The 26,129-nt window shown below is 39.5% G+C and overlaps 1 long non-coding RNA gene across 1 annotated transcript in view; it reads left to right on the top strand.

Annotated features, from left to right (window-relative positions):
- The window catches only part of LOC134135489 (uncharacterized), a 29,153-nt gene extending 3,360 nt beyond the window's left edge, over window positions 1-25,793 (top strand). The window contains exons 2-4 of the long non-coding RNA XR_009957293.1: window positions 16,364-16,491; window positions 16,979-17,082; window positions 21,562-25,793. This is a non-coding gene — a long non-coding RNA (uncharacterized LOC134135489). The remainder of the gene's footprint in view (window positions 1-16,363; window positions 16,492-16,978; window positions 17,083-21,561) is intronic.
- Window positions 25,794-26,129: the final 336 nt, after the last annotated feature.

The raw sequence follows: 26,129 nt of genomic DNA, 5'->3' as shown, positions 1-26,129 counted from the left end.
TTGAAAGTAAAATGCTTTCTTGGAAGTTGCAAAAAAAAGCCCGCTACGTGTTGGAAACCATAGCTGTGAAGCGTCTCCTGGAGCTAATTACTTCAATTCATCCTTTCTCAGAATGGCTAGTAAAGGATGTGTGTCTTATCCTGGCCAGTGATTAAAGTACTCACTGGCAGTGCAAGAAATATGAGGCCTTCCTCTTTTGTAAGAAATGGTTGGTTTAATAACCTAGTTCCAGGAGAGGGTTCCCGGCCATCAATTACAAGTGGAGGGATGTATCTCCCTGTGGTTTGTTCTTGGGTGCCTAAATCATTTTTAGAGATATTGAAAGATATGGCACAAAAACAATTCTCAGATTGGCCTCTGCAGGCAGAGGAGTGTCTAATCTGGAAATTTTGTCTGTCTTTAGATGTGAACTAGGTGCCAGTTCTCCAGAAAACCTCAAAACTTAGGTTGTCCTGGGTATGCCCAAGAGAAAGGCATTACTATTTTAGGTACCAGAGGAAGTTTACTAGAGAAACTATCACTTAGGTACCTCTAAGGTGACAGGGAGGCTAAACAGAGAAGTTGAAAATCCAGATTTAGCCTTAAAGACATAAAGAATCCATGAAGCAATTATGCAAGGGACATGTTGTAGTAGCAGCTTTACATGGCAGGATGGAGCTCAGTCAGGGGCACTTTTTGAGTCCTTACGAGATTTCCCTTGTGCAGCCTGCCACAAATGCCAAGCTGTTAGGGCTGGATGATTTCCAGTGCCTAAATAAGATCTCCCACCAGGTGTACCTATGGGAAGGGACTCACTTTTTTAATGTGAATTAGGAGCATTTCTGCATGTGTTGCAGTGACAGTTCTAACTCCACTGGGGATAGACCCCACATCTTTTGTAGATCCACAAGACCCAGAATCTCAGAGGCATTATCCTAAGTGCAACTGAAGTCACAAGAGGTGTCTCAGTTAGGAAGACAGTTGCTTTTCTTGTATAGGCAATGGAAAAAGACAGAAAAAAAAATCACCTACAGAAGGGATCTGGGCTGAGCTGTCTGTAGCTTTTGGTGTGGGAACTTTGTTCTTTCTGCCACTGAATTAGTGGGAATGGAATCACCTTTAGCTTACAAATATTTCTTTGTAGCGAAGCCAGGAGCAAAATAGTTCTTGTCTTTTATTAAAAAAAAAATAGAATTTGGTGATGGAGTGTGAATTCACACGTGTCCTAAGTATAGATGTTTTTGGAACAGAAAGTTAATCAAGTACTTTTCCTGAGAGAGTTCTGTCATAAATCTTACCACGTTATATGATGCTACTGGTACTATGTATTTACTTTCAATTTACGTTGTTAGCTCTGTTTATTGCCTTTTATTAAAGCTCATCAAGCTGATGGTTGTTTTTAAGCTCTATTACGAGAAAGATGAACACCAGCATGTGGAATACTCTAGATAAATAAACTGAAAGTAGTTGAAAGCTCCTATACTCAAAAGAACCTTATTTGCATTTCTTGTGTGGGAGTATTTACTTGCAAAAGACAGGATATTGATGATCAAACACACAATTAACTGAAAAGGTTCTGTGTGTTTTGTATTAAACAAAAGTACAAAGGCCCTGACAGTTTATTTTAACTCTTTTTTTCAGTAACTTCTTTAAATGAATGAGTGCATATGTTGCAATATGTTTTACCATAAGCTGACTTAATGTAGACACACATTTGGTAAAGGAAAAGACCATCTTTCAATGACTTAAAATCTCACAGAACTGTTTATACAGATTGCTTCATCTGTGCAAGTTGATCTGTCCATCTGTTATATTTTATACCAGTTCATTTCTATATTTTAGTCAGAGGATCGTTATGAATAGCTGATCAGATCTCCTGTGCAATGCAGACCCTATGTCCCCAAACACAGCTTTTAAATCAAGCCTGTAGCTTCTATAGGAGCTAGAGTGTCTTTTGAAAAGACATCTCATATTGATGTATAAAGCTTAATGGCAGGATACTGCTGCCTTAATATTTACCACTCAGTGGTGTTTCAGAAATGCTTTTATGCTTTCATCCTCTCTCTGTGCCAGCCATTCCAGTGAACCTGTTTCTTTTTTTTTTTCTTTTTTTTTTTCTCCTTTCAAGGCTTCTCGCAAGCATCTGTATTCACAGTTTTGTGTGTCTGTGTGTATTTTACTCTGCCATCTGACACCCTGTTTCTTTGCAGGGGGGGGTACCTCTCCAATCCCAGTCTTTCCCATTTCCTGTTCAGTTGTCATTTTTATCCTTCCCTTTACTACCAGATACAGAGTTACCTTTGTGCTCTTGACATCGCTAGCAGATGTCTTTATCTGAGTTGAGTGCTCTCCAGCACCTGTTAGCGTTTCCCCAATTCCTATTTTAAATAACCCCTTCCCCTCTGAATTCTGACAGTTTTCTTGGTGAGTTGCTTGGCTCTGCTGCGGTCAGTACTCCTTTCTGTGTAAAATCTTTCCTCTCCTTATTCCTCTCCTTATTCCCTCTTTATAGTATTTAGCAGAAAAAACTCTCCTTTTTATACAGGTCTTCCACAAATTCCCATTTTTCTTTACAAATTGCTGCAGGTGTACCAATCAATAGCAATTCAGGAAACCTTACGAAAATAGGAAACAGGATTATGGCCAATTATTGATGTTTCCCAACTTTTCTGAAGCCCTGTGAGAGTAGCCCAACTTGATCCACCTTCTTGCCCCCTCTTCTCACCCCACAGTTGGAGCTGTCTTCTCTTCACGCTGCTCTCTTCCCTTCCCAGCACCCAGCATTTTGCCCATTCCCACACCCTTGTTCCCCCGTGAACGTCTCTGACCCATGCTGTCCCACAGTGCAAATTCTGGAAGCATGATACAGAAATACCCATGTTTGCCCTGCATAAAGCCAGCCCAGATCCAGTTTATCTGCTTAATTGAACCTCAACCTTCATGGGCCTGGGTTGCATCAGTGAGGAATGTTTCCCTAGGTGGGAACTGAAGGTATAGGTGATGGCTTAGCACACTGAGCAAACCATCTGTTGTGTTTAAAAGTGAAGATAACTTTACGCTTTGAACTATGTGGTGTGAACGTCTTTTCTTAGAAATGTTTGTTCTAAGTGAAGACAGAGTACATTGACTGCAAACAAATAGACAGCTTCTTTGCATGTGGAAAATATGACGTCTGCTAAAATCTAGCCGGTACACTGAAACTTTAACAGCATATGTCAAGGTTCTTCTTTTTAAATATATTTCTTTTTAGTCTGTACTGCCAAAGGACAGTGAAATGTAAGACTTGGTGGTACCCAATTTTTTTTTTTTTTTTTTTTTTTTGGATTCTTCACTTTCTGCTTTTCTGTCCTTCCTTTTTCTCTTGCCCCATCCCTGAGCTGTCCCACTGCACAGTGACTATATTTGGCTGTTGATCCTTAGCAATACAGCATAGGAATATTTTTTTTTCTTTGTTTTCTATATGGGTTGGGAATGTTTAATAGAGTGCAAAAGCACGCGGACGAAATGCTGGAAAATACCCATGACGTTTGGTTAGGTCCTCACTGAAACGTGGCCATTTTAACTGTTTTTGGCACGTGTGACCACGGCCCCGTGTTCCTGGCAGCTCTCAGCGCGTCTGAGAGGGACCTGGGCTGCATTAACCTGGGGATTATGACATTAAGAAATGGCATTTGTACAATTAAAAATGTTATCTCAGAGGGCAACCCCAGCTGCCCTCGGCCACCTTCGGGTAAATCGTGCCGTAGGAAACGTTAAAAAAAGCTGCTGGAACTAATCCTTTTGATGAAACATTTAACAAGTATGTCAGGCTTCTCTGATCTCGGCCCTGGTAGAATATAGTTCTAGTTAATGTCCTGAGCTCTAACTCACCGTCTAAGATCCTCTTTCCTGCAGCGTGTTTTCTTCATCAGTTTGTGTTTCTGCCAGTCAGTGTCACAAAGCGCTTCCTGTTTCATCCCCACTTGACAAGGTTAAGCCACGCTGATGCTCCGCAGTTGTGTGCAGCTTCATTTTTCATAGATTCTTTCTGATAACCATAACATGAACTCTGGAGTATGTGTTAGGAACTGAAAACAGGCCAAGTGTTTTGTATTAGAGTCTGTATTCCCACATTCACCAACTCTCCAAGGGATGGAAATGCATCAGTGACATGTATGAGAAAAAAAAGGCTGAGACTAAAATCAATTTTCTCTCCTTTTGCCTACATGAAACAAAATTAAAAGCACAATGAGCCTTATTCTTTCTTTGTTTACTGCTGGAATTCAACTGTATTCTGCGAAGCAACTCTCCTTTCACCATTATAACTGGAGGAAGAATCAAACCTCAGACTTGCTGCAGATGTTTACACCTTAAAAAGCAGAGGTAGACACATCATGTCTGTTTACTCTTTCTTGAAAAAACAAGTAACTATTTTATGTGTATGGGTGGATCTAGACCCTGGGGAACTACATCAAGCAGTAACTCACTCTAAACAAATAATTTGATACTCCCTTATACACGACTGGCTTTCAATAGCACAATACACACTGTGACCCTCCCTCACCTGTCAGTTTAATGACTATGTTAATGCAGATGAAAGGAGAACAGAAACAAAATGTAAAAATATAGCAATAAATAGCCTCCTGTGTTTTCTTATCTCCAGTGAGAACTTTATGTTAGGCTGGTTTATTTGCTTGACATTACAAAGTCTTCTTTACTTCCGCTAAAAAAAACGGGGTGAAAAGCGCAATAATCCTTTAAACAAAATGGGAAGAGTTATTTATGCCTGTGCTATTAATAGATGTCTCTTCTTAGAAAATAGCCATTTGCGATGTTTTTTTGTAGCATCAACTTTTCTTCCTCAGATCTCACAATATTTTTTTTCAACTGTAATGCAGAACCATGCTAACAATTCTGCCTTCCTGGCTGTCACATAGATTTCCTGTGGTCTGTGTTGGGCTGTGCACTCAGCAAGTTGCAGTGTATATTAGGCATTTGTTTAAAAAGTAAACAGCTACAGTCATCAGCATAAAAATTAACCCATAGCATGCAGGATTTTTCACTTTCTTAGCATGTACCCAAACACCACCTGAAGACTTGCTGAGAGCTGGACAGCCAAACAGTTGAAAGTGTCTGAGGGTGCTGGTTGCCACGAGGAAGGCAAGCCAAGTGTCATCGCTTGAATGTTAAATAGGGGTAACCATGGATTTGCTCATGTGATTCGGTCCCTTCACGCTGCTCAGAGCAGAAAGAGACAGAGAAAACATTGCTGGGGCCTTTCTAGCAGAGGACAGAAGGGAAGAAGAGCTCCTCTCTTCTCAGCTTAATGTGCTAATGCCAGGCCACCATGACCCTGCACACCTCCTCCTAAAAAATCAGGTTCATTCTCTAAAAAACAGATCAGCTGCAAAAAAAACTTTTCTCAATATTATTTGAAGAATAGCTGTGATTTCACAAGATATTTTTCACAATAATGTGTGAAAAAGAGACTAAATTGTACTATCCTGTTTACCCCGGGTAAATATACATAGAAATATTTATCAGAAGAAATGCCTTTAGATGTAAGAAGCTAATGTTACTGTCTTTTTTTTTTTTTTAATTTCCTTTTCTTTGCTGTTTTTGTTGCTATTTTGAAGTAAGTGTGTAGTCCTGTTCTAAACGTAAGATCACTGTCTAGATCTATCTCATAGTATTAATTTAGTATCAAAAATGTTTTTTATGAGGCTTGCCAAGAATGCTATACAAGCAAGTAATGCCATTTTACTTACCGAAAGGGTTCTAATGGAACATTAATTCAGTATAATAAACCAATATAACAAACCAACATAACAAATTCAATATAACAGGACACTAATACTGTTTCTTTTAAAAACTGGTGAGTTATCATATTATAATGTCACAACCACAAAAAATTAAAAATGCACAACTTTTAGACTTGGCTATTTAAATTTAGACAGTAAAAAAAATCTGCATAATTATGAACTTTTGCTTTGAGATTGAATCAAAGTATACCTTTTGTGCATTACACTTTTAAAATACTTTTAAAATAAGTACTGTCTTCACACTGGAGATAAATATGTTTGTTTACAGTAGCAATCTATGTTAACACATCTTCCACAAACCTTCTGTTCTTTCTGATGCAGAAAACAAAACATCAATAAATTATGTAGAGATCCATGGCTTTTCATCATCTGTGGAAAAATCAAACCTAAGAACATACAATTAAATTCCTTATATGCATGGTATTGAATCATTTGGGGTAGGTTATATTTCATTTAGCTGTTAAACATTAGGCATCAGGCCTCAGTTACCCATTGAGTACAGGTATTTCTAGGTATATCTAGATAGGATATATCCTATTTTTAAGTTGGGGGGGTCTAAGATAGTTGAAAATGTTCTCATTTGAAGGTGTTTTTCTCACACCATCTCAATATCTAAACATCTAACATCAGATGTGATTAATTCTGTTTTTTTTTTTTTTTCCTAGAAATATTTCAAGATACAAAAAAATGTATTGAGTAAGTTTTTATCAGGAGTAGAAACCCTCACAGATTCAGAAAAAAAGAGCTTCTGAATAGCATTTAGACATTTAAAGTACATTGTAGGTGACAGTAGGTGCCCACTTTTGGAAGAGCAAGTCACTTGCACCTCTTGGGGCAAATCTATATCGTGAAAGAAAGGAGAAACAAGGAGTGAATCCATGCATTGCACTCCTGGCCAGTTGCATTGCTTCCTTGGTAGCTCACCCCAATTTCTGTTGGACCATCCCCTTTAGCAAATAAAAGTCTGCCAGAAAGGGGCAACGCTAAGCACTGTGGATACAAACTCATCATTGCCACATGGCCTCAGGGCCATGGATCAATCAATAACACCCTTGTTAGCTGGTGGTGTTATTATTCCCTTCCACAACTAAGAAACTGTGGGTCCTTAAGACTAGGAGTGTACTCATTTACTGCATTTTATTCAGCAGCATAAAGTACTCCAATGCTTGCAGAGACACCAGAAGTACTTACCGTCTTCAGTCAATTTTGCTCAGCCAAAATGAGTGGAGTGTCTGGGTCTCCTCTCTAAGACCCTTTAGGGTTCACAAGCAGCATTTAGGGTTAATAGCCCAGCAGTATCTCTTGACGGATACTGTTTGGTATATAGTCTTGGAGCACCTGATGACAATGTCGACTTCAGTTCAAAACATAGCTGCCCGTGGTGATGCTTCCATTTATGAAACAAGATGTCTTCTTCAGAGGCTTGTGCTGAAATTAAAACCTTCTGAAACAGTCTGATCTGTCTTTGCTGTTATTACAGGGTGTTAGTCTTGGCAGCTCCCTCCCCCTCTTTCTGGAACTCTTTTCTCTAATACTTGTTAGCCTGCCTCTTCTTGTATCATCACTGTGTGGAGCTCTTTTTGATTTTACCAAAGACCTGGCCATAATGTCAACTTGAGAAATTAAAAAGTCAGGTCTTGGAAGATTCAGTCATTTCCATGACATCTTCTGAAATGTCCCTGTGGGGTTCTCCAGAGTGAGGCCAGGGAGATGGGATAGTGTCCAAGCCTGTTCACATACAGCCAGGACAGCAGGAACCCTGAGACCCAAATGAGGTCAGGAGAGAAGGGGTATGGTCCTAGTGTGGTGGCCAGGAGACTGGGGCAGGGTGAGAATATGGGCGCTCAGGTCTCTGCTTCAAGAGTGATTCTTCTTTTTCATCCAGTGCCTAATGTACAAAACATGTGCCTAATGTCTGACCTGCTGTTGCAGCTGAGGGACTGTTCAGAAAGAAAGGATTCCCAGATTTCTCAAGCCAAACAAAGAGCAGAAATGGGAACTTGAGGTTTGGAGTTATCCTCTTCTCAGAGCAACAGAAGTATCCAGCGTGCAGGGCAGCTTGTGAAAGCACTTTACATCTGAGTGCCCTTTATAGAATGTGACTAGAAATCACTTTCTAAGCTGAAATCCCATACTTCAAATGCTGATGAAGATGCCCCTGCTAGTCATTCATTTCATATATTAAGTGGATCTATACTTTTGGCTCTGTGACCTTCCAGTTCCAGGAATGTCCTGGGTTTTCTTGTTCCCAAGCTGTATTTCTTATTGCACAGACCACGAACTGAATTCATTTCTCTAAGGAACATGAATAAAGTTTGTTTTTCCTAAATTCCTGGCAAACAAGCTGATGAAATCCATATGGATTGCAAAGACTGAACACTTGAGTGCAATGTTCCTCATGTGAGCAAACACTTGTCTTTTAAAATAGACGACTTTTAGCTGTGTGGATTTTATATATATATACATATTTGAGACCTGTTCTGTGAGCCATCAGCTAGATTTCAAAAGCACAAGACAGGAAGCTGACTGCTTCTGAAGGTTTTCCTTCTTCCTTAAACATACATGTATTCTAGATAAGGATTGTTAATTTTAGTTTGTCTTTATATCTGATAATTGAAAAAAAAAATAGCTAAAGAACAGTTTGAAGCTTTCAGACCCATGTGCTCATTCCCTCTGTTTTACTCACGTTAAACCCTAATCCCTCTCCATCCACATGGCTCTGAGTTTTAGTCTTATTTTTACAAGTGTCAAAATTGTCAGCTGCGAGAGCTGGGCCTCTTCAGCCTGAAGAAGAGAAGACTGAGGGGGGATCTTATCAATGTGTACAAGTACCTGAAGGGAGGGTGTCAAGGGGACGGGGACAAACTCTTTTCAGTTGTCCCATGTGACAGGACAAGAGGCAACGGGCACAAACTGAAGCACAGGAAGTTCTGCCTGAGCGTGAGGGGGAATTTCTTCCCTGTGAGAGTGACGGAGCGCTGGCCCAGGTTGCCCAGAGAGGTTGTGGAGTCTCCTTCTCTGGAGATCTTCAAGGCCCGCCTGGATGCAACCCTGCCTACCATGCTCTAGGTGACCCTGCTGAGCAGGGAGGTTGGACTAGATGATCTCCAGAGGTCCCTTCCAACCTTACTGATTCTATGATTCTGCGAAAAATCCCTTCAACACACATACATCCTGCCTCTTCCTCCTCTGCCAAGCTGCGTGACAACCTGACCAGTTGGGACTTTGAATCAGTCTGTTTTCAATGTCCTGTGCCCATCTCCATGCTCCATCACACGTTCAGCCCACACTCTCCTGGCACCGTGCTACCTGAGGCTAGGATGGGAAAGGATCTAAAAGCAATAATTTTAGAGGTTGACGAGGCAACGAGGCACAGATTGGTTGCTGACTTTAGATGCTGCAGAAACACAGAGAATGTGCTTTCCTGCACATCCTGGACTGCCTTGCATAGTGCTTGAGGGAAAGCTCTGTCTGTTGAAAAAGGAAAGGGTGACTAGTTTAGCTAATTAAGAGCTGATTGTTGTTTGTGAAATGAGTAATAGCAAAATGGACTATCAGCTAGCAGAGCTAATCTGTATATGCTTAGAACCAGTATGTTTTTTCTTATTCCTGTGTACACATGAAACAGAGAAACTTTAAATGCTGGACCTCATTGGCTGTGTCACTGAGTGGGGCCTGCTGCACTCTCTTCAGCATCTCCAAAATCCTGCCTCCAGGACTTCCTCGCCAACCAGGTGCCTCACCACACATAACCTTTCCCTCTGTCACGGCCAGAGCGAGACGAAGTGTTTAACCATGTTCTCCTACTGTCCTCTTTCCCAAGCTACTCAAAAGATAGAAGTTACAAAAGTAGGAGAAGGTCCACAGGAAGCAAGTATGATAGAGCTCAGAGTTGAAAGCATGGATGGAAGAACGAGAAGCAAAATGTGAGACAAAAAGTGAGCCAAGCCAGGCAGTTAGATCCAAGTGACTGGGAGGGTGAGAAAATGGTTGGTGCCCCCCATTAGGAGGCTGGGTAGGGCTGAGTGACTCTCCTTGCGTTTGTGGGCTGGATGTGGCTCCTGGCAATCTGCGGTGGCTCTACACAGTAGTGCATAACCATCAGTTTATCTACAAAACAAAGTGTAAGCTTTTTAGTGTGCAGCCTCAGAAACATTTAAAATGACTTGAGAGAAGCATAAAAGCAATTAGCAAAATATGTGGTTAGAAACCAAGGCAGTTTCCGTTGATTTTTTTTCTAAATGTTTATTTTGCAAGCTGAGTGAACAGTGTGTAGTAAAAAAAATTAAATAATTGAGAAAAGTTTTCTTTGGCAAAAAGGAAGCATTTTAAAATGAGCAGAAGATGAAATGTTAAGGCAGCTGTTGGATTGTAGTTGCTATGGTAATCATAACACAACACTTTCATTAGGCACATGATGGAGATTTTGGATAAAAGTCCAGAGAGGGTGGGGGACAAGGGGAGGTTATTGCATTTTGAGGAAGTTTTAAAAACTCAACACAGAAAAGGATCTGGCCTTTTAAAAGTATAACGTATGCTGAGTTTTCTCCTAAAATATGTTCGTGCACACACTTCAGCATTTAAAAAGAGCTTGTCTTAAAATTAGTAATAGGCCCTTTTTGCTAAAGTAATACTGCCAGAATAGAAATTCCTTAATACAAAATAGATTCCTTAATATGGAATCTGAGCAGCTTATGTCTTTCATGTATTTACATTGATGGGGGCTAAAGAAGTCTTTTATTCCTGTTTTGCAAGTGGGGACCAGAAAGACTATGGTGTAGGTTCACGAGAGAACACGAGTGTTAGGACACTCTACATTTGCCGAACTTTTGGGCACTTCTGTCTGAGCCAGTCTGCCAACACACCCTCAGTGAGGAGGCATCTGAGCAACCAGCTGGGAACAGTGAGGACATGGGAGAGCCTCAAGTCCTGGATGCTCCCTAGATGGCTCCTGAAGCAGAGACCACTGCACACATCTCCTTACCTCTGAGCAAGTCCAAAGTACTGGCCTATGTTCACATGTATTTACTTTTCTGTGAATTTTGATAATGGCATGAAAGGAGTATCTTCAAGGCAAGGTAGATTTTTCCTTCCATTTCTTCCTACTCTCCTTCAGGTCCCACAAACCAGAAGTGAGCCCTAACTGCTAAGTTTTTGGATAAAAGTGGACACTCCTTCTACTCCATCTTTTAATAGAAAGGAAGGATGATTGATTGCTCCATTTTTGATGAAAAGACCTGGCTTCCCAATTTCAGAAGTGGGTTGAGACCTGGGAAAGGCTCCTGGTAGGGCTGAGCAAGAGTGTACCTAGGTAGAAGTGTGTGGACAGACTTGTCATCAACTTTCCCCCCCTTCTGCTGAGTTTCTTTCTGCCTCTCTGCAAACAAGGACACTTGAGCTCTTAGTATTTGTGGTTTCTCTTCCCACCTTTTGTCTGTCTTGTTTATTTCCATTAAAAATGCCTTTGTGGGGGTTGGGGAGAGGACTAGCTTTCATTACTTGTGTGTATGGCACAGTAAGGCTCTGAGGACACTGCAGGTGCGCATCACCACAGTGCAAACAAGACAAATAATGTTATATATTCTTTCATGGTGTTGAAGTATGTGGAGTCCCTAGGATGACGTATCACCTGTTTATCCCTTCACATTTCCAAAAGGGACAAATCAAGATTAACTGTGTTGTTGTTGTTGGCAAGTTTTTTGGGGGGTGGGGGGTTGTGCTTCAAACTAGAAAGACTGGCTCTGATCTTATAATAGGTATCACCCGGGAAGATTTTCTTACCCCTTTTGCTAGTATTCATTGATTTCATAAGGTGGTATACTGCACTCCCTGAAGTTAATGCCCTACCCATTCTCTTTGTCAACTAAAAATCTCCTTTCACCTTTAAAAATTCAGAGGTTAATCCCTTCTTTCAGCTTGCAGTCACTTTCCTGGGCAACAGCTGGCTTCTTTAGCCACCCTCTGCGGATGTGGCTGTGCCCCTAGGGCAGTCCTGATGCCCTAATTCTGGGGCTGGATGCATTGATGGAGCTCTCTTACCTGTAAGAAAAGTCCCAGAGGCTTGCTGCTCTCCTGTGGTTTGACTGTACAGATTGCATTGAAGGACTGAGACCCCAGCACGCAGCCTGAAAATTCATTTTAGCATGAAAAGTGCTAGAGTAATATGGTAATGTAAAGTAATACCTAAATAAACCCACAAAACCTAGAAGGGAAGAGATTTAAGTCCCATAATTGCCCTAAGCTTTGCTAATTGTGAGACCACCAGCTGTGATAAAGGAAATTGATTTCATCAGTTGTCAGTCATCCTTGGTTTATTAACGATCAGAAGTTCACATCTCCTCCAGGCAGGGCAAAGTCCTTCTCTGGTCTGTTCCTGCCCGTCATGCTGAAAGGTTCGACTATAACAATCCCCACGTCTTCCCCGGGGAGCTTTCTCTCTTCCCCGGTGGTTTCTCTTGCTGTGATCATGCTGGGCCGAGTCCTTGTCCTGATGACATCACTCGGAAGTTTCTTGTCAAGCTTGTTGCTTCACCCCTTCACTTATTAAGTAATATATCTGACTTCTGGAGCAGAAGTAGTCGGCACCGTGGCTAAACTGGATTCTTTTAAATAGAGCCAGACAAGCTGCATTACCCCGAAAGCATAAGTGTAACGGATAGTACGGCTAGAGAAGCTGTACTATACTGACTACTCAGGAAAAAAAAGGGGGGGGGGATGTGCTTCTTTCAGTTTTATATGAAATCCAATTAAAAACAACCAAATTGCTGGTGAGATTTTGATTGACAATATAACAGAGAATGTTTCTCTCCACCTTCCCCATCACTCCAGTGCAAAATTGACTACTAAAAAAGGTGTTGAAAGATGGAATTTCATCAGAAGGGAACCTGAAATTTTGCTGGCTGCATATCCATCAGTTCTTGCTCATTAGGTTTCAGTTTCAGGTACATGTGTTTCATGTACAAGCCTTGGTATTGCTCTTGGAAAAATGAGAGAACTATTGAAAATTATTGCAAAGAATGAAAGAGAAAATCAGAATAGGCATGTCCTTCTCCTTTCTCATTTTGAGGAAATGGTTCTGGCAACATTTTCCCGGTAGTGCTAACTATGTCTGTATGGAGGCTAAAACTATAGGTGGACCTTCAAATTATCAACATTGAACTTTATTTTCAGGACAAATAGATCATTTATAAATTTACTGAGAAATCTTTCCTAAATAAAATTGTTTAGGTCAGCTGAAATATTTTGCTTAAATATTGACTTTTGTTTTGCCTCTTTCTTTCTCTTGAATTCAGGCTTATCTATCTAAGATTTAGGTGCAAGCAGTAGGGAAAGATGAATCCCACCACTGCAGTCTGAGGAAGAATTGCTACTGTGATATATAAATTCTGCATTTTTAAAACTTTTTCATAAAGAATTAGAGGATCACGAGTCTTCAGTGCTTCCAGCAAAAATACCTTTGACTCTAGCAGGGAGAATTACTGGAAGAGAGTGAAAGTGGGTTATTGGGGTCTACTCTGACTGTGTGAAATAATACTGGTAATTATAGAACTGGTAATTGCATATTGCATGTTAATTTGGGTTTTATGAATGATGGTCTGTGAAATATTATTGTACTTGTAAAGTATTTATATGTGAAAAATATGTCTTCTTTAATGACAAAGTTTTAGTGTCTCAAAATCTTTTAAAGCAGCACTTAAATCATGTCTGTTAAAGTAAAAAATGTAACTTTTATGAAACAAAAATAATGAAATGGTTGATATACTCCAGAAATGGTTAGCAGAACTGGAATTATTGAGGTAGGGGAGAAAAAATGGGGGTAAACAGCAGGAAAGGAAATTTTGAAGAAGGATAACTGGAGTGGAAAATGACAGAGAGAAGTGGAATGGGAAAAATTAGAGGACAGAAGACTGGAACAGAATTTTATTGGCCTTGACTGGAAGCTGGGCCTGCAGAACGACACTAACACCGTCAAAGTGCGAAGGAAGTTATGCACAAGCTCGGGTGTTAGTAGCAGCAGTGAACACATGCTTCTGGAGTCCCCACCAAAAAAAAAAAAAAAAAAAAAAAAAAAAAGAAAAAACAAGAAAAAAAAAGGAATTTAATTCTGCCCTTTATGATGTGCAGAATGCTTCTCCGGAAAGCCCAAGTAATGAGCGCTGTACAGTTCCAGGAAGAGTATTGTGGAAAGAGGGAGAACGCTGCATGCTGTACTTTCTCATCACTGTGTGACCTTGATATGTTTTATTATTTTAAACACTTAATTGTGTTATTTAAAACCTCTTGTAATTACTCAGTTCTCTAGAGGCATACTTACGGCTTTTGCACAACAGTCCTGGGTAGATCCTGAAGCAATTATTGAGGAAATCCTGTGAAATATTATATTATAGAAGTACTCTATGGGTTAGTTATAACATAATAACTACAGGAATGTGCATAACTCACTAGCTTGCAGCTTCTTCATGCCTTCAGTAGGAAACTGCAGCTCCGAAGGGGCAATACAAAGGATGGTACTGCAATGGAAGTCATTGATGACTCTTGAGCTTGAATGAGCCTTTTTCCTGTTTTTAGACGCATTCGAAACAGTTATATGTTCAGCCCAATGTACTAAAAAGTAATAACCCCAAAATTACAAGACATTTCCAGCCTTCTTTTCATCTCCACTTAGGGACATGTGGAGTAATTTCTTCTTTCAATAAAGTTCTTGTGGGACTTCCCTCAGTTCTGTGTATTTTAAGGGTTTTCCTTTGTTCTGTTGTCATAACTCGAAATGATGCAAACCAACTACGGTGTTTCAGTACAGGCAGCTTGCTGTGACTCTATTTCTCTTGGAAGTGCCACCTTTTACAGGCAGGAAGCCTGATGTCCGTTTGAAGACTGTCCGCAGAGGGAAAGCAGATATTTTTAGAGGCACCCGCCAGCAATGTACAGTTCATTGCCAGCTTATCTCTGTGTTTAAACAATAATCAACCTCTTCCGCTCTCAGCTGGTGATTCACAGCAATTCTGTCTTATACAGACTTGAGATTAGATGAAGGCAGCTGCACACATTTGATCAGACGCTCGTACTGGGCTGCATCCTGACAGGCTGGCACTGTCCCGTTTTAGCACTGTCCTTTCTGCATACAAATATCCTGGCACAGGGATTTTCCAAGCTGCGTGGCTGGGACTGACCAGCATGGGAACTCTGCTACTGCAGAGAATGAATAAGTGCCTTGCCTGCAAGGTTCAGACTATTTTGTTTCCCATTTAGGTCATCACATTGGAAATGCGATACGTTCAGTTAATCTTCAACAGGCGATTTCAGACATTATAGGTCCACTTATACCTTGTGATGAATTACTTCAGTGTTTGGCAAATATTAAATAACATTTTTTGTTGACATGGAAGTGTGACCTGCAGGCTGCAGCTGGTCCCAGTGTTTGGTACTGTTTGTGTCCTGCCGTCTGTCTCTTCCTCCCTCTGTTCTCTTGCTATTGCAACGCAGCTGGTTTACGTCTGTCACAATCAATGGAAGGACATTTCCGAGCTGGTAATTGCCGAGAGGATCCGGTGCTGATGGCTTCTGGAGCTGCCAATCCAGGGAGCAGTTTTTGGCTCCTGCTGAGTACAGTATGTCTGCAGTTTGACCATTTATCTCACTTTACATATTTGAACTGAAAGAAAGGTTTGTGCAAGCACTTGCTGCTCATTCCCTGGCGTGCCTTTCTCTCCCTCTTCCCTTTCCTCCCCCTCTTGTGTGTTATCAGCTATTGCAACAGCACTAAAATGTGTCAAATAAGGTGAATTCTGCCTAGTCCTGAAGTAATGCGAATCACACTACAAAGTATGACTTTGAAATAATCACTGGTTCATGGTTATGGGAGAAGGAACACAGTTATCCCAGCCACATTCTGATTAATCGTTATAGGGCCAGACTGCTGAACTTCAGTCTGCAAATGCAGCTACAGAAAATTTACCTAGCATTTGCATGGGTGATGCTGAGCTCCAAAGCTGGAGATGATTCTCACGTAGTAGATGTGGGGGGTGAAAGAGCAAGGGAATTAGGCTTCTTCTTTAAGTGGTAGAATTGCTTCATTTAAGGTATCAGATGATAAAAAATATTGAGTGGGATCTAGTCTGAAAAATCTGCTGGAATTTCCTAAAAAGCTACTTTATTTCTGGGCTAACCTAATCCCTTGGACATCTACGTTCACCAGGAACCTCACTAAATGGCTGAAAGTTCCTTGGATTCTTGGTTTTAATCACCTGCAAATGCTCAAATTGCTGTTGCTAGGAAATGGGTATCTATCTGTCATCTAAAACACTGTTGTGATTCAAACCAAGGAAGACTGACACTCAAATACTGCCTAAGTGCCTTGGGGGAGGGGGAGGGAAAGAAAAGAAAAAGAAAAGAAAGAAAAGAAAAGTGAGATTTGGTCAAACCCATGATTACCTTTATTTGACATAACTGTCCACATTTAGCTGGTTAGCATGTTGACAGGAGATGCTGGGTGGTTAGCACACTGACAGAAGACTGACAGAAGAAAAGAGATGTTGTATAGATTGAAGAAACTTGAATTCACCTTTTTTTTTTTATATTCTAAGAGCATGTGGATCTCTTAGAGCTGTTAGTGGAGCCTAGCCAGACCAGCTGACTGGCATATGCATCCCTTCTGCATTAGATTATCAGTGGACAAACATGGACAACTGTCTTGGGAACAAGGATTCCAACAGTAGGTGTCCAACCTTTTCCCTCTCATGTCCCATTTTTTATCAGGCTACACAAAAGTTGTGTGAATGAAAGCTGATAAAATAAAAGTCATATCCCTTGCCTTCCCCCTCCTCTTCTGCTTTTGATTCCTCTTCCTCTTCCCTGTCCTTTCTTCTGCCCTTTCTTCTGTCCTCCTTAGCATACTTTTGTCTTACAGAGGCCACATTTGTCTATCTCCCCATAAGAATCAGGACTAATGTGAGCTGTTTTATCTCTGAGACAGTTCCTCCTGCATTCTTCTCATTCTCCGTCCTGTTCATTCCCTTTGTTAAAACTGTTTTAACTTTAATCAGTTGCTACTCTTCATCACAACTTTCACTGCCTTGCTCTCTCCTCTGCTGCTTGGTAAATGTGTATCTGTATAGGGAGGAATGCTATCTTCCTGCTTTCATGTCTTCTTTCTTTAGCTCATCTGTTGGACAAAATATTCACATCTGTTTGCTTCTCAGGCTCCATGGAGATGGCATATACTTACAAAGTGATGTGACAAAAACATCATAAAGAAGTCTGCTTCCAGTCAGATACAGAGAAATTTCTGATATGTAGCCACCAGGTAAGTGGAAGTAAACATCCTCCTAACTCTACAGGATAAAGAAAGTTCACAATAATCTCTCTCGTTTCTTATCTTTAGCCTTCAGTGAGGTGTCACCAGATGGCAGGAACTGTAGTGAACCTCCCCCTCCCTACTTTCCTCCTCATCACTCTCATCATGGGCCTATTTTACAGGTCCTATATGAGGTGTAGGATGGATAACATTTGATAGAGAACACCCTTTTCTTTACAAAGAATTCAGTTCGAATAACCACTATCCTCATCTGCAGGAGCCTTAGTCTACCTATGCCTTACTTCTCTGTGTGGCTGTGTGCTGGTATGCATATCAATAGTGTGGTATAGATTTGAAGAAAAGAAAGAAAAAGTGAAATTCTTTCCTTTTTCTCTTTATTCTCCATACCTGGGTGTGCACAGTCAGTGCTGCAAGGAAGACCCCCTGAAGAAAGGAGCTCAGCTTGATGCTACATCTGCTCTGGCTATGGAAATTAATTCCTAATGCAGTTGCTTGCACATGAACAAAAAATATTTTGAAATGATTTTCTGAATCAAAGCTATTTGGTTACTGAAATGTGGTAGAACAATATGGAAGGTTGTTTGCAAGTAATTTGACAGTTGACAAAAAAGCTTTTGTAAAATGATCTAATTATTATTGAATTATATGTATTTATATTTTCTCTGAAAGGGAAAGTTATTTACAAAAATAGAATCCATGTGAGAGGATTCTTAATATATCATCCAGGCAGATGATAAAGATGACAAAGCCTTTCAGGTAGAAATGGCTGTAAAATCATACCGTAGCTTTCTTGCAGTATTACTACCAATCCTACTGTTTGCTTCATGCTATAAATACATGGCACCAGGATAAGTCTCAGAGATCTAGTACATACAAGGAGGATTTTTTTTTAAATAGAGTTTTTACTTATTTCTGGTTTGATGCTAAGCAAATTATGGTTAAAATATCCCCATATCCAAATAATATGCCGTTCAGGTAAGTTCTGACAAATTTGTCACAATGCCATTAGTCATACTTTGAAGTAATATCAACTAGGTTTAATGCTAATAGCATTTGGCTACATAATGCCTGCTGACACTGAGATGCTACCTAAAGCATAGGCGGAAAAGCTGAGCTGATGCGGCTTGTTCTGGATGAAAAGTTGCAAAGTGTGTTTTGCCTGAGTAAAATTTTCCGAGTTATACCAGGAAATGGTACAAATGAGTGAAAAGTACTCTCACGCTGAACTGTTAACAGAGTCCACCAGCTTTTATGGATGTAGATAGCTACTACAAACAGAGTATGGCAAAGCGAATCAGGTCCCAGAAGAGTATCGAAGATACTACATTTGAACATAGTAGCCCATATGTCTCTGCCAAAAGATTTCATGGGAGAAGATTATGGACACAAGGACACTGCAGACAACCTTTATTAAATTTTGCTAAATCATTAAATTCAATCTTCAATCAATTCCGTTAACTATGATGTCCATGAACTTACAGCATTCAGGCCTAAGCCCAAATATCTGAAAGTTGCATGTATATCAGGAATAGGACTAGGTTTCTTTGACTGTAGTGGATAACTATACATGACAAATGAAAGACTAGACTGTGCTACTAGCCAAGTAGGACTGAATCATACAAAGATACTCAAAATGACAAGTGACACCTTCAGAACTAAGATCACTAATTCTGTAACAGGCCAAAGGGAAATAGTCAGAAATGAATGCATAGTTCAGATTTGTCAAATTCAATTGACATTCACAACATACTTTGTGAATAATTAAAATATGGACTTTGTATTTTAAGGAAATAATATGTCCACTGTACATTTTAACTATCATCAAATATATGACTTTACAATCTGTCCTCCTTGTAGTTCTTATCCTGCATCCAAGACTGCAAGAAAATGAAGATAACATGTTAACTCAGAGCTACAAATCTTTGTGTCACATAGGATATAACTAACCTGATTCTATAATATGTGATTACATAGGTTCATATAGCAGCTCAGCTACATGCATTTATCTTATTTTTTGAACTTCTAAGAAAATCATTTGGATTTTTTAAAGATCCTGATGAATTTAAGGCAGAGAGGAATACACAGAGGATTAAAGACCCCAAAGTGGAAATGAGCATCAAAGGGAAATAACAGTGGAACATCCAAAACAAACAAACAAACAAAAAAGCTGGACTGGATAGATACACTGAAAGTCCAATTATCCCAGTTTACTCTCTCCTATATACATGTGAATACATCTATTGCACTGGCCTCTCATTCGTTAATTAATGGTCACTCTTCCATGTATCAGGTATGAGGGTGAGGAAGATTAAGGTCCTTCAGAACTTCATTTGCTCCTCTCTCCTGCTTCCCTGCCACATTTCATACAGTCCTTGGAGGCTGGGTATCCCTACACCTTCCCTCTCTCCAGCAGAAATGCTGTGACATAGATCAGCTACCTGTCATTATAGCATGATTTTGGGGCAAACCATGTCAGCTGATATGATGAGGTTAGGCATATTCCTGTCACTTGACCAGGCACAGATGGTGGTCCAGTCCTTCAATTCCCATCACCCCATCATCCTGTTCAGAAGTTAAACATGCACTAAATGAGTTTCTTGGAGAGTTATCAAGATTTTTTTGACAGAGGCTTCTCAGGGAAAATTGGGTGACTACATGCTGGGAAGAAAATTGGATTACATTCTCTTTCACTTCCATCTTTCTTGAGTCAGGAAATATGCCTTCTCTTCTAAAACAAACAGGACTAAAACATGAGGCTCTTGGTCAAGTTTCATAAGTTTCTGCAGCCAGGCTTTACAGCATTTTATTTGATCTGTGCATGCATTTGCAGTTCTGACCAAATACAAAGTGGCTACTCCCCTCATATTCTAGCTATACATAAAATTGAGCTGTTGCTGAAGGTGGTTTCTGAGCCTATACTAGGAATGGTTTGTCTTACATACATTTGCCCTAGCACTAATTCTCATTAATGGTTGTGTAAGCCTTTCTGTTGAACTCGAATGTCAACAACAGTCTTCCCTTGTGTAAAATTTGATTTTAAAATACAGTGCCTATTACATATCTTTACTGTTCTTTATCATAACACTTTACATTCCTCCTATACTACATAGCTACTTTTCTTATTTAATATATGTCAGATAAAGCTGAAAAAGTGCTTTCTAGCTTACCAAAGCAAGACTTTGAACCCCTTCCCCAACTGTAAGTGCTTTGACTCACATCTCTGAAATGTGAGTAGAGTAATAGGAAATGCTATCTGGGAGGTACGTTTGGTTTGCAAAATTCTTTAAAAAACAACCGGTGAGTAAAGGCTGATTCTCTGATTACTGTGATGACTAGGTACTCTTGTACTGGACCAGGTTTTGAGACGCTATCTGCAAATGAATTAAATTGAGCAAGGGAAACCCACATTTCAAATGCTTTTGTTGTTTAATATAAAGAACCAGAACTGAGCCTCCAGAATTCCCCATTTAAAATATTTGCTGTTCACACAAGGCTGTATTCTGATCTTATGATTCATACTGGGTAGCACAATCTCTGACTGTTCTCTCTGGCTTTCTCTTACTTTGGTTAGTAAGTGCAAATCATAGTTTCTGGTCATCAGTTTGGGATCTAAGATTTTTATGTTAAAATATATTACAGATGTTTGTGTTTTTTTTTTTTTTTTACTAAACATTCATTTTCATTTTCTTCCTTTTTTTCCCATAAAATTAGCCTCACAAAGGTAATTCCCAGAAACAGAAGTTAGTATTTCCTACAGAGAGACAATTTGACTGGAATACGAACATCGGGTGCTATACTAAACATTTATTTTGTTATGAAATGCAGCATCGTAGTCACTTGACTAAAATGAATCATTAGCACCATGAGTTTATAAATAACTTGAAAAACATCCTTTCTTTGACATCATCCAGTCAGGTTGAATTGAAAACATTTCTATAGCTATAAAAATACACGTATGTACACATACACATACACAGCAGCTTTCTGCTGTTGCAGATTGGTTATTTCCCTTGATACTGAAATCTGCAGAATTGCAGCTCCAAGATATGAGATTTTCTAGCAGTTTTGTTTATCTTTGTCTCAGATTTAGACACGGAAACACTGGTTAATAACTGCCTAGTTGTGCTTGCTCTCTAAAATACACAGAATAGTTGTTATCCTGTGTTATGATAACACAAAAAAAATAGTAGCAACATCAATTAATTGGTGATTGAAGGAGTGAGACTTTGCAGTTTGGTTCATGAACACGTCTCTATACATTTCAGAAGCTTAAATCCATTGTTCTTCTTTGCTACTAAGGTCTGTTTCATCTAACATAATTGTACCCACATTTCTAGAAAATTTCCTTCAGAATTACAAGAGCAAATTACAAATTACAATTTCATTAAAAAAAAAAGACTGAACAAATATCTAACCCCCCCAAAACCAAGAAGAACAGAGATATGAAACCTTTTCTTTTTTTTCTAGCCTCGTGATGGATCAGGATCATTTTCTGCTTGCAAACAGCATGGATGAGTACATTTTGAGCCTACTTCTCTTCTTAAGAATGTATTTTCAGCTTGTTCAGTGTAATGACTTCCCAGTCCTTGTCATGCAAGATAACAGATAATAGTATTTTCATTAAGATATTACTGATTTTCCTTTAAGAGTACTGAAAATTTTCTTTATGATCTTTTGAAGAAAACCCTATGGATTTTTGGTCAAAAGAAGAAACTTGAGAACTTTCAAATCCACTTCCCATTAGAAAATTGAATGAGTATGAAAGCTCTAACCATGAGGCTGCCTGCGGTGTGACTGATTTTGGTCTATGCACATGATAATTGGCAGGATGCGAAGCGCAAACTGAATAGCCAGGGCAACAGGAGAGCTCGACCATCCTTATAGTGGGGAATGCAGCTAGGAGGTGAGTGGGTAAATGGAGTAAATGGGAGGGTTTATAGACTGTCTTGCCTTGAGACTCTTGGTTTCTGACTGTGGAGGAGTCAGTAGATTTTTTTGTGGCACACATCTCTGTCTAATGAGGCTTTACCCTCATATCACCCCTTGGTAGAAAGAAAAATGCACAAATCCACAAGCACAGAGAGTTCTGGGTCTGACAGTGCTGGCCAACAGGAGCAACAGCCGGGGGGAACCACCAAGGGCGCAGTGGACGGGAGTGCGTGTGGTAGGTGTTCGGAAGTGAGGAACCTGACGAGGTCTCCGGCCTTCAGTGTCTGATTTCCCATTGATCATTACTGGATAAAATGAGCCTCTGCACCACAAAACAGCTGGCTCCAATGCACTCAATGCTGTTTTTAAAGGCTCAGCTCCTCACAACTTTCCTTCCTGCCAAACACAGCAATAATAACAATAAGTATTGTTAATAATAACAATAAGCAGCTTTAGCTTAATATAAAGCTTTAAAAGCATCTAAACTACAGCGATGTGTTCCAGTAATTTCAGAAGATCTGCCTCGAAAATGCAGCTTGCCAGTTTCTGGGTTCAGATGCCTGACTTGTTTTCTCTGAATTGCATGTGAGAGAGATACCAGGGTGCGTATGCCGCCTCTCCTGCATCCTGGATCTGTGAGAGAAACGTACCCAAACGTTACGGGAGCCACGGAGCACCCTAGCAAGTCCCCCTAGTCTGCACGACTGGCACACTGAGACACATCATGGGAAACACCTGCCTGCCTGCTGGATGTGGCTTGATTCGCTGTAGCGTGGTTTTCCGATCAGTCCTAATCTTTTTTAGGCAGCAATAATTGCATTAGTTCAGGTTATGTCATGTCTGAGGGTGCAGTTGTCTGAACTTGTTGCTGCATTATGCACCTTACTGGGCCATCAGCTTGCTGACGCTCACATCCCTCCTTCCTGGAATATAGAGAAAGACGGTTTATAAAATAGGTACGCTTTCATTACTAAGCAAAAGACAACTAGGGACTGAGCTCAAGCACTGAAACCCAGTTTGTCCACACAGCTTAACCACTAGCTCAGATCAGTTCCCGTTCTTTTTTGGCCAGCAGTAGAGGCACAGTCAATTACTGTCTGCAGAGTTGCCTCTGACTATTTTCATTGGAGGTTAGGAAAAATCTCTTTTTTTCTGTTTTTGTCATTATTCTGTATGTACTCTGGCTGTAAAATCTGGCCCGATTCACTTTTGTTCAATCTTCTATATTGTGCCTGCAGCTATTTTTACAGGTTTATACTCAATTTCTATATCATACATAAGTAACTGAAAAAAATCCTCTTTGTATTCTTGGAGATATTCTCCATGTCTTTTTTAACTTCCCTATCAATCAGTTTCATTTATCTGTGGACTTCCAAGACAAAATCACAAAAATATATAGAATATAAGACCATAAGCCAAATTATTCCTTCTTTTGAGCACCAAGTTTTTGTTAGGACATGCATGAGCCACTGAGTGCCACTTTTGCCTATCCTGCTATTTGAGGACTACACCGAATCACTCCCAGTGAAGATACCTATGGACAACGTAGGAGTGAGGCTCTTGTATTAAATTTTGTTACTTTCCCAAAGTCTGTTTTAAGTTTTGTGTCTCATTCCCAACTTCACATGGTAATGGGCTCAGGCTATGAGCTTATTTCAAGAAATCTTTGAATCCGTTCCTCATCAGCCAAGTAGACCATGGTGGCTTTGACCTTACTGTGGTTCATTTTCTTTCCTCCAAGTGTTATTCCTATATGAAATAATTTCTATTTTGTTTATTATGGTATGTTTATTTTCCTTTGCATAGCATCTCTGGCTCTTTCTGAAACTGCTCAGATTCTTTGGTTATGTTCCTCAATTATATTTCTTTAGATAAAAAATGCCATTTACATAGACTTTAGCACTCTCCTTACCACCAAAATGTTTGCTCTATTTTCCTTGAAAAAAATTTGTTACAAAATACAAGCAGATGATGGTTTATTTTTCCAAAAGAAAATAACAATACAGAGAAACATGCTGTTGTGTCTCTAAGAGCAGAAAGTTATTTCACATCAACCATATGTCTAAAAAATTCACTTTGGAGAGAGCATATTCTCTCTCTTTTTTTTTTTAACATGTATTTATTATTCTGTGTCTCTACAAGTGAATGTGTCTCTAATTTCTTTCCATGGTGGTGCTTTTTTGGTTTGTCTACTTATTGTGTGATTTCTAAAGAGAATCTTCACTGTTCTAGCAGAGAAGGAACTCTCCCAGTGTCTAGTCTGCAAACTCAGATTTGATTATATGCAGTAGGGATTTCACTTTATTTTTGACACCAGATTGGTGGGAGCTTTCTCCAGTAGCATAACAAATGGTCTTGCTTTCCACATGTATGATTTGCATTTATTGTATAATTCTCTCAATGGGTATAAATCCCCCCTTGTAAGATGCCTGAATTGTAGCCATTCTATTTCTTCAGCTTGGACTTTTCCTTGGAATTTTCTTCATCATTGTCTCTGACTTCATATTAGCCTGTGCATCTGTGTCCAGCTACAATTCATGCTATTTTGTTTGCTTTCATGAACTATTCATATTCTGCTGCAACATGAGTGAATGGTCATTTAGGCTAATACTGCTGTTGCCTTCTTGTCAATGCAATGAATGTCCTGTTGGCATTTGTACAGTGTTGCAAAATAATCCAATTCTTGCATTTTCCTTAAGCACTAGAAATTTTCTTGGCTTATTGGCCAGCATGTGTTTAGCATCTTATGTTTTTTTTGTAGACTATGATCTGATGTGAATGCACAGGGTTTGATTCTCTCCACCCTTCATACTTCCTCACACTACACCAGGTGGCTTTGCACCTTCAGGTGTGTCCACATATGCCTTGAAAGCATACTTCTGGCATACATTATATCTCTTGAATTCACTGCTATAAGAGCACCACTTTGGTGGGCTGTAACATAACCCTCATATTAAGCCAAAGATCTTAAACAGAAGAAAACTCCACAAAAATAGCACTTGTGTTTTAGAGCCATAGGGACACTCAGGGGGGCAGGAGTAACGTAGGGCTGTGTGACAAGCTAAAGTCGAAAAGTGGGTGTATAAGCTACTTGTGGTATTCACACTATGTTGCACTAGACACTTCGGACTAATACATTTAACAGTGTAGCTTATTTAACATCCTATGAGCTGATGGAGTTTTTGAAGCGTTTGAGTTCAGCTGCCTGGCAATCCACCTGGTAGCCTATCGGCAGGGTAAGCAAAGTGACAGGAAACCAAACAAACAGCTTCTGGATGGAAACTTTGAGAATTGGCTGATTCTGAAGCCCAGGCCTGCACCTTCACGACTTCAGCAACTTCTCTTCATTTCTGAGAAGTATTTCACTTTTGGGTAATCTCCTTTCTTCATCCAAAAAAGTTCCACTGGAAAACTTCTAACAAGCTTTAATCCTATGAATGGCTATAATTCCAAAGAGGCCTACATGTAGGCCAGATTTTTAATGCTAGGTTTTCTAAAACTATCAAGTAAAATGTCATTTCTGTACCACAGAGATAGCAATAGAGTATAGACATGAGATTGAAACAGACAAACTAAAAAGAAGATTAAAAAAAGTCATATAATATTAGTTATGTTAAACTGTGTTCCCAATCTACCAGAGAGCTAGCTGTCTTTTTTTTTGGGACATATTTCGGATTAAATTTCTTGCCTTTTCATTTTGAAGTGATATTTTAATTTAAAATGATGACTTCAATGAAAATAAAATCAGGAAAAAGAGAAAAAAAAAGAGGATGGGAAGTTAATTAAAACTCCAAATAAAATATTTCATTTTGAACACAAGTATTTTGTATTGATCCAAAAAACTTTTTCTAAAAGTTTTGTTTTTCATAAAGTCTTAATTTGAGTATTTACTTCTTCTGGAACTACTCTCCTTTCTTCATTCTCTGCTTTTTTTTTATTATTATTTTTTATTGACTCGTCTTTTGAAAAAAAAAAAAAAAAAATATTCATCCAGTTCTATTGTGAGATGACTTTTCCTTCTCTATATATGTTCCAGTCCTAACCAGAAAAGGCTCAGATCACAGCTTTCATAAGAAAAGAAGAATAGTACCACTTTTTACTATTTT

This window comes from Rhea pennata, chromosome 1, assembly GCF_028389875.1.
Source record: "Rhea pennata isolate bPtePen1 chromosome 1, bPtePen1.pri, whole genome shotgun sequence".
Classification (NCBI taxonomy): Eukaryota; Metazoa; Chordata; class Aves; order Rheiformes; family Rheidae; genus Rhea; species Rhea pennata.
The sequence above is the reverse complement of the archived record's forward strand: the minus strand, read 5'-3'. Positions and strand labels throughout refer to the sequence as shown.